This window comes from Nematolebias whitei, chromosome 19 (genome assembly GCF_014905685.2).
Source record: "Nematolebias whitei isolate Nwh7 chromosome 19, NemWhi1, whole genome shotgun sequence".
Lineage (NCBI taxonomy): Eukaryota > Metazoa > Chordata > Actinopteri > Cyprinodontiformes > Rivulidae > Nematolebias > Nematolebias whitei.
Genome location: NC_056516.1, coordinates 23,041,133 through 23,054,119, shown reverse-complemented (window position 1 = coordinate 23,054,119; position 12,987 = coordinate 23,041,133). Strand labels below are relative to the sequence as shown.

The 12,987-nt window shown below is 38.2% G+C and overlaps 1 protein-coding gene across 1 annotated transcript in view; it reads left to right on the top strand.

Moving 5' to 3' along the window:
• gabbr2 (gamma-aminobutyric acid (GABA) B receptor, 2) overlaps positions 1–12,987 on the top strand; it is a 164,471-nt gene that overhangs the window by 19,266 nt on the left and 132,218 nt on the right. The window lies entirely within an intron of this gene.

Below are 12,987 nucleotides of genomic sequence, written 5' to 3'. Positions count from 1 at the left end.
ACACACACACACACATATATGTAATAATAATAATAACTAATATTGAGGGAGCTGGGTTTGGGTTTGAGTTTTGGGTTCTGTTTATTGCATTTATGATTCACTGCAACAGAATAAACACATTTAAAAGGTAACAGATCATGTTAATACTTGGTTTATTTACATAATGACTTTAATTACTGGATGTCCGGCCCCTGAGCTGCTGGCTTTCAGAAACTGTGGCCCCCTGAGCAGTTTAGGTGAATAACCCTGCTCTAGTGAAACCCATTCATCAGTGGGGTATGACAGGATGCTACCTCATTTGGTCAGTGTAGAATATTTTACATGTTTACTTAAGTGCATAACCCATAAGTAGTAAATCTGCTAACATGCTCTTAATTAGAGTCATAAGTATGTTAAATTCATATTCATATAAAGTTGCACATCTCTAAAAGCACCAAGGACTGATCAACTTATTATATTTGTTGACTGGTAAATATTTAAGCTGTCTGATCATCTGTTCAAAACAACCAGAGGTTTCTGACCGTAACATACTAAAACTACAGCAAATGATATGTTCTATCTATAAATGTCCTGAGAAGCGAGCTGCATGGCACGACTCTTTAAAATTTTAATTCAAACCTTTTAGTGGTGAGCTGGCAGGAGGACCTGAGAGACAGAGCAGAAAGAGCTGCACAACTAGCTCATTAGCACAGAGTGGATTTTGTCTGTCCTTGAATCTCTTTTTGTGCATCCACATCCACGTAAACGCGCACACCATATACTCTTTGCATGTACACGTATACACTCAAACCTCACACACACTGAGAAAAGATTGCCTGCAGCTGCTAAATAAAGAGATACATTCCTAATTCTGCATAATGAGTACAAAAGATACGCACCCACAACCACCCATACACAACCGCACACATTCACACATCAAGCAGACACACGCACATTTACACAGTTGCATATATGTTTATTTGACAGCCATAAGTTGGCAGCAGAAAAAGCAAAAGTGGGGCAGAGTGTTCTTAAAAACAGAGCGCAGAATGTGCATATGGTCTGATCGTTGTGAACAACATGCACATTCTCACACTCGCAAAGACAGCCCGCTTAGGTGCATTCTCAAAATGTACCATCCTTTAAATTTATAAATACCCCTGTGGTATAAAAAGCAAGTTTGTGTTTGATGGGGTGTGCTGAGTATTTCCAAATGGATCAGAACTGCTTCCTGTCATGCTGTCTTATTTCAGAAGCTCCTTTTTTGTTGCTTCTGTCAGGTCGGTTTTAATTCAGTTTCAATTCAGTTTATTTCTATAGCACCAAGTCACAACAGAAGTCATGTCAGGGCATCCAACATTTTTCAGTCAGCTCATCTGGACAGCTTCTTTTTTTGTGCTGAAACGTTTCGCCTTCGATCCGGAAGGCTTCATCAGTCAAGGAAACACACAAAACTGATTCTTCCACCAGTTTGACATGACTGTCAACAAGGAAGAGGGCCGGCAATGGAGCATACCAAAAAGACCATCTCATCACCAACATAACTGGTTTGTTCCACTTTGGAGTAAGCTGTTGGGGGAAGAATCAGTTTTGTTGTATGTTTCCTTGACTGATGAAGCCTTCCGGATCGAAGGCGAAACGTTTCAGCACCAACAAAAAAAAAAGAAACTGTCCAGATGACCTGACTGAAAAATGTTGGATTCTATATTATTGAGCATGGACTTTGTTGTTCATGTCAGGGCACTGTACAGAAACATTCACATACATTATAAAGTAAAAATTATCTATATAAGGAAGCCAGCAGATTGCGTTGAGTCTTCACTTTGTCATAGTCTCCCTTCCTGAGCAAACACAAAGGCAACAGTGGAAAGGAAAAACTCCTTTACAACATGAAGAAACCTCCAGCAGAACCAGGCCCAGGACAAGCGACCATCTGCTTCGACCAGATGGGTTTGAGAGGACAGGAAGGAGAAATGAACACAGAATGGTCCAGATGTACTTTCTATTGGAGGAAAGACAAAAAACACAAATAGAAATAATTACAAACACAAACAGACATGACTTAAGACATTTAAAGACATGACTTCAAACACACGTCCACAAAATTATTATTATTTTATATTCAGTGAATTCTCATTTGTTTGACTTCTTTCTATTAGATTTATAAAAAAAAAAAATCAATCAATGGATTTTATTGTCATTGTAAAGTTAGCACCCAGATGATTAATTGAACTATTTAGGTTGTCTGGTGAGTTTTATCTTTAAAGATAATAGCAGCTTGAACCAGTTCAGGAGAAACCCTTGTGCAAAACATTAAATAAGAAGAATTAGTTTTGGTCACACCATAAAGTTGTTTGCTGTCTCATACAATATTAAAAGATCCTGCATGATGTGTTGGCTCAGAATTTGTGTTCGGGATGACTCAGCTTTAGTTCAGTACTGTTAAAATAGACATTTTGTTCAGCCATCATTGCCCTCTTCAGTGGTGGGAAGTAGTGATGCTTTTTGCACTAGACCCATTTAAAGTCTTACAAAGGTACCAGTAGTCAGATGGGAAGTTTTCACAACCAGCTGAGGAGGTTAATGAAGCAAACAATGTACTACACTACAGGGGTGGTACTCTTTAACACTTCACGATTTAATTCAGTCAATATTCAGAAGGCTGCAGTGTTTCATTCATCAAGGCAAAATAAAGAGTATGATGACTTTAGATTCTGTGGTAATGGATGTCCATCCATCAAATGTTAGAGATTATCTTACCAGCGTTCTTCAGGGTTTACATGACTTGTTTTTGGTCTCGTTCGATGTTGGAATGGCTTTAGATCATATTTTATTGTTGATCCCAAATGCAAAACCTACTGAACGTGGACTGAAATCCTTGGCTACAAAAGTTGTGATGGAATTTGTAATTTGCTTCGCCTTTTCTGAGTTCGTTGGAAACTTTGACGTTGCTCACTCAGTGGTCCTCTTGTTAGCAGGGGCAATTTTCACCAGCTGTTTGTTCTTTCTGTCTCCTCCTGATAGAAACGAACACACAGCTTGCGTGTATGGCTTTTGTCAATGTCATTTTATTCTTTTAATTTCATAAAAGCTGAAATACTTCAAACTTTGACTTTCAACGCAGAAGTAGTTGTTTGTATGTCTTGGTCAGCTGTCTTCTTCTTGCCTTTGGTGTCACGCCATTAAAGATCGGGGCGCAGTACTTGGATACTTCAGAAATCCACCTTTTTATTTTCTTAATTCTTAAAAATTACATAATTTATATTCATTTATAATTTATATAATTTCACAACATATTTATTTATAATTTTTATTCATTTATATAATGTTTTCCTGCTCTTTCTGACCAATCTCTGTAACACAAACCACATTCACTCATTCACACAATCAATTATGAACAGACTGGAGGCAAAAGGGTGTTCAGTGTCTTGCCTAATGACACTTTGGCATGTGTTGGTAAGTCGGGATTGAACCACCAACAGTTTAATTGACAGCAACCACTCTTCCTTCCTGACTCTACCACGCCTCAAACAAGTAAATAACATTCACAGCTTGAACCAAGCCAACTCAGATGCCAAGCGAGCTAAATGATGAAATGCAATAATTTGCTTCTGTTTCTGTGTAATAATTGCATCACTTTATGGATGAAATTAGAGACTAAATAAAACGGTGAGTGGGTAGCTGTCTTGGGGATTCAGAAATAGTATATTGTTAGTTCTTCAATAGTTTCACATAAGATTGCATTTCTTTAGCTCTAGTACTTTTGAACATCCAAAGCAGCATGCTGAATGTTAGCTTTTTCTTTTTTATTGTGGTAACATATCCAGCAAATATATACAAATGATCTGAGTTTTAATTTTTATACAAAAAAATGCATTAAGAATTTTGCATGCCTCATTTGTGTAGCAACTTCTCAATATGAGATACTTTATTTCATGAACTAGCCATTTAAAAACACCTAAACATCTCACCTAGATCTGTTTTTATATTAAATAAAAAAGGAAGCTTTTCTTCACACAGTATGCAGTTTAAGAGCTTCTTCTGCAGCTGTGAGGGTAAACTTTTTTATGGCAGCTTTTCTTAAGTTTGCATAAAATAAAGCATAAAAATACAAGTGCCTTGGAGTTTGATCATTGTAAAAATACAAACTCCTTTCCCACACCTCAAACCACTCCCTGCTTTTCAAGAACATACTCATTTGGATTATATCACAATATTTAGCATCTGTATGGTTGGATTTCATGTGCCACTACAAAAACAATAAGTAAATTGGTTTAAAATATATAGCTGTAGTGCTAAAATAATTTGGGTGCTTATATTCCTAATTTCAAGCAGTACTGTAAAAGGTTGCAGAAGATGTGAAACGTGGGATTTCCTCAGCTACGTTACCTGATATTTACCACTCAATAGGTTAACGCTGTGGGGGGTCACTGCTCCCCGTGGCGAAAAGCTGTGCATTTTTAAAGAGACAGAGCAGACTAAGCAGCAGGGTGCCAGATGCTTCCCCACAGCATTAGGAAAAGCACATAAGACACAGCACCGCTGACCTTTAGCTCCAATAAACACCATTAAATATGAAAAAGGACATAATTGAAAGTAACCACTGGCACTTTCTTCTCTATTCCCCCCACCCACACTCACATAGACACATTAATTCTGAAGAAAATCTCGAGGCAACCAAACATCGTCGGGCTCCCTACCAATAATAATCTTGACATTTCCTGTGGTGTCATTAGGACACACTGCAAACACCAGGCAAGCCTTTGATGCTGCCTGAAAACGTAAAAACACTCAGATCAAACAGCCATTTCAAGAGGACTTTAACTGTAAAAAATCCCAAACTAACTGCAAACAACTTGCCCACATTTCATCCTGACACATTCCGTAGTTTTTAATGTTTCAAATGTAATGTTGCACCGCTCGCCTCAGGCAGGACGCTGAGGAGCATTAAGTGTAGAACCACTAGACTTAGGAACAGCTTCTACCCTAAAGCTGTTAGACTCATGAATCCCTAACCAGAAAAATCACTGTAATGTCACTTGATGGTTGATATATGCTGCTGACTATCCATGCTGCTGATCTCATGCTGCTGATTTATTCATGCTGCTGTGTTCTTTCGTACTCAGCTGCTCACACAGACTCATGTTTGTGCTGCTGTTGTTCTGTGTATTGTTTTTGCACTATTAGTGCTTAGCGTATTCTTAGTTTAGCTTATTTCGTTGTTTATATCTTAGATCTTAGTACTGTTTTTCTTTTACAATTTATACTTTTGTTGGATGTAACTGTGCACACAGTTTCGTTCCATCACATGTACCACATGTGATGCAAATGACAATGAAAGAAACCTTGACCATGACCTTATTATGCTGAAATGTGCATGTGACATGACTAGAACTGCAACTCATGAAGAGTAACTTTTACAATTCTTATATTTATTCCTTAAACATTGATTTAGATTCTAACAAGAGCAATGTGCTTTTAATTTGAAACCCCTAAACATTCACAAGAAGACAAATTAGTCAAAGGACTGCACGACTGGTAGTGAGCACAAGGTCTGTAGAAAGATATGAGCTGGGTACTTATCCTGAAGAGATGAACTTTGATTTCTGGCTCTGTTGTGATGTTTTTTCCACCTTTCGCCCCATCAGCAGAGATCAGTGAGTTTAATTAGCTTAATTGATTTATTACGATTTAAGGAATCAAACCGTGAACACTTGCTTTTGCTTATTTTAAATTAATACTTGCAGATCATGACAGCAAAGTTCAATTTATCAGTGATTAGCTTTAGTGTCTTTGTGGTAGTCACTTAAATCCATTCATTCAACCTTTATTTAGACAGATAAGTCACATTGAGCCTAGGAGACTCATTTACAAGTGAGATCTGTTTAGACAGACAAAAAGTAATGAAACTGGACACATGTAGGAATTGGAGACAAAAAAAATTCCCATCAGACTTTTTCTTCTTGCCTGAGAAGATAAACTAAACACCTAACACACCTCACACATAAAGCACATAGTGACGTCAACATTCTGCAGAGGGGGGAGACAACGAGAGCGGTGAGCAATGTCCATAGATGTTCTCGAGGGCACTGTAGGAGTTCTGATAAGGACGGAATAATCAGCCAGTGTCCTCCGGTGAGATCCATAGACATTCTCGAGGGATGTCACGGAATGGCCAAGAATAACGCCTATGAGAATCCAAGAGTCCTGAAATGATGACACAATGTTTATTCAGCTGGTTTCATCAGGTTATCAGTTGGAAATTCCTCGAGGAGGGGGTGGTGAACGTCAGATCACATGTTCTCCAGGTGAATTCAGACAAGATGGCCTTCAAGACCAGCCAAGGGAGCCAAATTCAGATAAACTTACAGTTGTTTTGGGGACAGGCAGAACTTAATAACATCTACCTTGAGTCTGTGTTGGTCCAAACAGTTCCGAAATGTCCAAATTACATGGCCACACCGATGGAACGTGACTGAGTAAAATCCCTGACATCTGATTTGAGTCTGGGTACTCGAGGCACGAACCAAGCCATCATAAGGCAAGCAGCATGATCGGGGCCCAATTTGCTGCCAACGACTTCCTTGATTGTTGATAAAACCAGCAACCAGACAAATCCAAAAAGCAGGAACCAGTTATTATGAATCCAATTAAATATGCGTCCTTAAAATCCACAAATGGCAGCAGAGATAGACACATCATCAAGTCTTCAAGTCAATGAGATATCCAGCTGTGTGCGTGCCAACAGGGCAAATCGGCTCACCTTAAGCCTGTCTTCTCTTCAAAGAAATGTTATCAATTGTGTTGAGGGACCAACTAGGACTAACCTTAAAGCAGATGTGAATCAGCAAGGGAACAAGACACCGAGGATTGGTAAGTGAGGAAAACTAAGAGCAGGTTAAAAAAATTAAACTAATAAAATGAGAAAGAAAGCAAAGTCCAGATACAAACATGTGGTAAAAAGATGTCTGAGATCCACGGAGGATGGCTCAAACAGGAGGAATCACACAGTTGTGTAGGTGAAGACCCTCAGGTCAGAACATGTTAGAGAAAAAACAAAGGTAAATAAAAATAAATAAGGTTTTCAACACAAACTAACATTAGGACACAGAAGGCATTCAAACAGAAGCACAAAGAGGTCAATAAAAAAATGGAGGAAAGTACAAATTTGATACAAAAATAAAAACTAGAAAAAACGTTCAATTTGCTTCTCTTTAAAATAAGTTGTCTTTTTCATAAAACACCTAAATAATCATCTACTGACCAGCCTGTTCTTTTTCTGAAGCATTCATAAGTAATCAGGGGTTATTTTCTAGTTCCAGTCTTAATCTTTTGAGTTGTCTTGTTATAAAAATAAAATTAAAAAGGAGTCAACGATGTTAATAAGAAAATAACCTAACTTTATTTGAACTTCTTGAATTTTTATGAGTTGATGTTTTTGTTCTACAGCAATTACTGAAAAGGTTCATCTCAGCTGAATAAACAAAACAAAAACAGTTTTCACATATTTTGAGAACTACTCAAATATCAAATATCCATCTTGGTTTAAACTGTTCAACGATACTTAAATTAGTTTATTTTTACAGCGTAATCTCCTAATCTGTTTGGGGGTGTTTCAGTTTGTGACAATATTCCTTCAGTTGCCAACATTAAGGCCCCCACATACTCAGGCGTACTGTGCGTATTCAGTGAGCCGCACGGACTCCGCGTGTACTGTCTGCTCACGGTAAAGACTTCATAATCGAGCATACGCTGTTATTTCTAGGCCCGGGCCCAGCCCAAACACAAAATTTGGTCAAGTTCAAAATAATGTTCTGGATGGGTGGGCCGGGTCAGTGTCGGGCTTTTGGTTGCGTCAGAGGACGCGCACGGCTGACGATCCAATTTAGATTGCGGCTGGTGGTGAAAACAAGAAATTTTATATCGTCCTATCTTTTAAAAATGTTTTTAAATCATGTCAAAATTATTTGCTTACAAAAGCTGTAAAAGCTTTAAAAAGTTTTTTTTTTTTTTTTTTTCAGGTTTATGTCTATAATCACAGCTAGTTGGTCGGTTTTGGGTCGATCTCGTAAAAAAATGATAGGAGTTCGGACCGGGTTGGATTTTTTAGGCCCAAATGCAACTCTAGTACAGATTGACAAAAATTATCTCCTTCATTTCTCACAATTTCAGTCATGGCGTCAATGGACGAGGAGGAAGAGATCTCTTGCCTCTTAGATTTAAAAAAAATATATGTATATATAAAAATATACAGAAAATAAAGTGAGATATTCTTTAAAATAAACAAAAGAAAAGAAAGTGATACATAGGTGGTACATAAGGCCATTAAACCAGACCAGGGATGAAGAAGGGGAGTTTAATACACCGATGAAGGACATGAAGATGATGGACAGCGAGAAACATTTAGAATATTTTCGAATGGATTTTAGCAAGTTCGATGAGCTAGTTGGGCGCTTTACCACCAGGGCAGCCACCGCACACCGGTCAGCGCTGCACAGAAAGTGGCAGTCGTGCTGCGGTTGGTGTTGCGTACAAAACAGTTTGATGTGAACATCGTTTCTCACCGGGCAGTTTATTGCTCGACACCAAGTACGTGTACGCAGTCATAACGAGTCCGCGCGAACCTCAGCAGAGTGAAGTACGCCCGAGTGTGTGGGGGCCTTAACACAAACAAATACTGAAAATAGTAAGATTTCTGCAGAATGTTATGCTCGGCGGATGAGAGAACACGTTTATAATTTCCAGTAGGACTCATTTCAACAGCCGCCTGGTTAACTGGGTCTCAATCTGTCCCGCAGACACCAAAGATTTGTGTTTAGTCTTCGGCGTCCTCAAGCTCTGGGGTCTTTCATGTTTCTCGTTGTTGGACTACCAAACCTCCTCCGACCTTAAACCATGTCTCTTTCACATCCCGGGAGATGGAATTTTAAACATTTACACTCTTCTTTGAGCTAGCCTTTCGGCCCCTGCAGGTCTCCGAAAATTGAAAAGTCAGAGAGAGTAAAGACGGGAGCAGAGGTAGAAAATGAAAGGAGGAGGAAAAAAAGGGGGAGAGGCTGTGAAACTGAACAGAGTTTCTGCATTTCTGATCAGTCTTTGTATTCCCCCCTATAGCTAATCTTGGCCATTTCTAGTTCTTTTCTGTGTTTATTGGTGTGGCCCTCTGTGGCAGGAACCAGATGCTGTCAGAAAACATCACAGAAAAATGCCGCCAGTGTCAAGAGGAGTTCATTGAAATAAATCCTCACACTGGCTCCTGGTTTCTCAGGCTGTGCAGCAGCATATTTCACAGCTGAAGCTGTTTCATGGCCTCTGTTTGAAGAGTAATTGAAAATCCATGGCTGATTGACTCAGACTTCCAGTAATTAATTTTACTTTAGTTGCAGGGTTCAATAACCTAAAACCCATCTCTGGGTGGTGTCCCTTGTGTTGTGCCGAGGTACCGTTTAGATAATTTTGTTTAGCCACCCACAGAGATGGTTGATTACAGCTGCATTGTGGTTCATCGTTACAGACAGCAGTCACAAAGACATACATACTTCAGTAAACATGCCGGTACATTCTCAGATTTGATTTGAGGTCACATTAGTGAGATGACTTGGTGGATATTTAGGGTTTTTTTTTCTTTCTGTATTTTTTATTCGGAGTTTTGTCACCGGTATATCAACAATGATAGAACTGATTGTTGTTCAGTCTCCAAGCCAGTTTTTTTGCCTTGGCTGCAAAATATTTTATTAGAAGTGGCAACAGTTAAGTAGTTTTAATTTTCCAGTTCTTGTCCTCAAACTGCTCCAAAACTATTGGGATGAAGAAATTTAGTTTTTGACAGGTTAAGCTCTAGTACTTGTACATTTTATGTGAGATTAATTCCAGGAAAGTCATTGATCTCTTTGTCACTTTTCCTTATACAACATACTTCATCCCTTTCTAGCAGCTCAGTTTACGTATGTCGACCATTTGTAAAGAACAAACAACAGTACTTAGAACAACATTGAATTCAACACAATGCTTCTAATAAAAAAAAATATATATATATATTTGATAGAAATATTGATAGAAATATTATTTGATATTATTTCAAAAACCTCACATGCTTGATTTTGAACTGGGGTATCTGGGAAAAAGTTGTACTTGCATGAGAGAACATGTTCCTTTCTGATAGTAAGTAAGATGACCTGACTGAAAAATGTTGGATTGTATACCAGATTATTGAGCATGGACTTTGTTGTTTTCAACCAGTTTGACAAGACTGTCATCAAGGGCCGGCAATGGAGGAGGGGCATACCAAAGAAACCATCTTATCACAAGCAGAACTGGTTTGTTCCACTTTGGAGTAAGCTGTTGGGGGAAGAATCAGTTTTGTTGTGTGTTTCCTTGACTGATGAAGCCTTCCGGACCGAAGGCGAAACGTTTCAGCACAAATAAAAAGAAACTGTCCAGATGACCTGACTGAAAAATGTTGGATGTTCCTTTCTGTTGTTTGGCAACGGTTTTAACCATGTGTGGTGTTCTCCCTCGTGCCTCTGTGAGTTTTCTCTGGGATATTTCCCAACACAGCCCAAAAACATGCATGCTAGGTTAGCTGGTTGACTTTAGGTGTGAGTGTATGCATGCTAGGTTAGCTGGTTGACTTTAGGTGTGAGTGTGTATGCATGGTGGTCTTTACAATGAGTTGAAATCTGACCACCAGCCCTCCATAACCCTGAACAGGATTAAAGAGATGCAGCCTATTAGTGTGTGAGTTCAAAATAAACACGTTAATAATAAAAAAAAGCATACATAAATGTTACCCATTACTGTAGGCTCATGAAAACGTCTGACCACTATTAGCGTGGCAGTTTTAGTTTAAATATATTCAGTCTCTTTCATCTTAGCTGTAAACTGTATTTATTGCTCCATTGCAATTATTACTACAAACTGGCTAACTATGATAAACATAATTCCCTCAAAACCCAAAATCATTTTCCCATGCAGAACTTTCTCACCCTCACTTAGTTCTTCTCAGCCTTTAGCTCACTTCATGTCCTGAAATTTAGTTTTAATTTGTTTTTAAAAACCTGATGTCACAGTGACTTCTGGGTGCCCAAGGTGACTCATGTTTGGCTGCTTTTCCTTATGGCAAAAGAACAGTTGATGAACAGAGATGACTTTTACAGACTTGGCACACGTCCACCTGTTTGGAGACAAACAACAAACATGGCTGAAGGACACTGGGATGTATTCAGTGCCATTTTAAAGTATTAGACTCGTAAAGCATGGCTGCGGTGATTGTTACTGTGTGAGCAATGAAAAGTGTCAACTGGCTCAGGCCACAAGAGCAGAACACTGCTGAATTTAAGTGGAAACGGGATCCAAGAGGTTTGGTCTAAAGTGACATTGACAAAGACAGCATGTAGTCCACCAAATCCACTGTATACCTTCCATAACACACATCAAAGGAAATGACACAGGATACCGATGAGGACTTGCAGCAATCACATCTGAGAGTTTGAGCAAAGACGTGATGGAGAAAGAGAGGAAGAAACCTAATGGCATGTTTCACATTGAGGGACCTTGAAGCCTGTGTCTTAGAGATGAGTCGCTGATATATACCCGGCACTCCGAGTGTGGGAACAACGTTTACATCCATGTCACGTTTGCAGCAGAGCCTCGTATGGCACTATAATCATGGCCAGACTGTAGAAGGAAGAGATAGAGGAGAAACAAAAGGTACGTGCAGCCCCACTGAAGGTCTTCTTCCAAAAATGTATGTTGGAATAAAAGCCATTACGTCCAAATGAGCTCTAAGTTGTGGCTGACATTTAATGCTGTTCATTATGAATACATATATTAGTGTGGGTGTATTTTACCTCATTATCTGCACTTTACGACAAGTCCACATTAAAGAATTATTGCGACAAAATACCTGCAGCATTGTATGGAGCTGTAGGTCATCTTCATTTAGGAAAACCTAATGCACAAAAAAAGAGATACTACCTGTTTAAATGTGTGGATGCAGCTTTATATGTAACCTCCACTGCAATCAACAAGTTGTCATTTGTCTAAATGCACATCTTGTTGCTGTTGGGCAAAAACCTTGTGTGTCCATTTTTCATCATTTTGATGTTTTTGCATTAAGCAAATCAACTGGGCACTTCATTTCTGTCTGCTGTTTGATGGATTAACCAAATAAATGTGTCAAAAAGAACTTGTTGACCACAGTTCATTTAGGTGAATCTTTTTTTTATTTTATTTCCTGAAAAGCTGAGTTTTCTACAGAAGAGGATAAGAGCCACAAAGCAAATAATAGTAATAATAAAGACAAATTTACAAGTTCTAAGACTACTTCAAGACTTAGAATTCTGAGAAGAAAAAAAATCAGAATTTAGGATTTTAAAAAGTTGTATTGAAGCATCAAAGCTGGAAAATATTTTCTCATAAAACTGTGACTTTATTTGTCCTACAGATATAAAAATATCATTAATGTGTGCAATGTAAATATTTTATTCCTTATGATGGACCCAAAGGATGAATTTACTTTGATTTGGCTTTTACGAAGCTTTATCACACCTGTTACTTAGAAGTGTTTCACAGAGGAGGTGAGATCTTTTCCATTTATTGCCAAACCTTACATACCAAATAAAAACAACAATAACTGTATTATCTATGTGTATGACAGGATTTTATTTTTAGGTTATTTACAATCTTAATTTTGAAGTAATGAGTTTCTCAGATACCTTTTTAATAAAACATTTTTGTTTGTTTTTTCGATTTTTGACTTTTTTGATTACTTAATTTTTGGTCTGCTTCATAAAAAAAAAGTTTTGGCTGCAACAAATTGAATACAATCAACCACCTTTTCAGAGCTTTAAACAAACATAAAGCAAAAACAGTGTTGGTAATGGTCAACTTTTACATTGTTAGAAAAGCCTGATGAAGCCTTCTGGATGGAAGGTGAAACGTTTCAGCACAAAAAAAAAAAGAAACTGTCCAGATGACCTGACTGGAAATTGTTGGATTGTATACCTG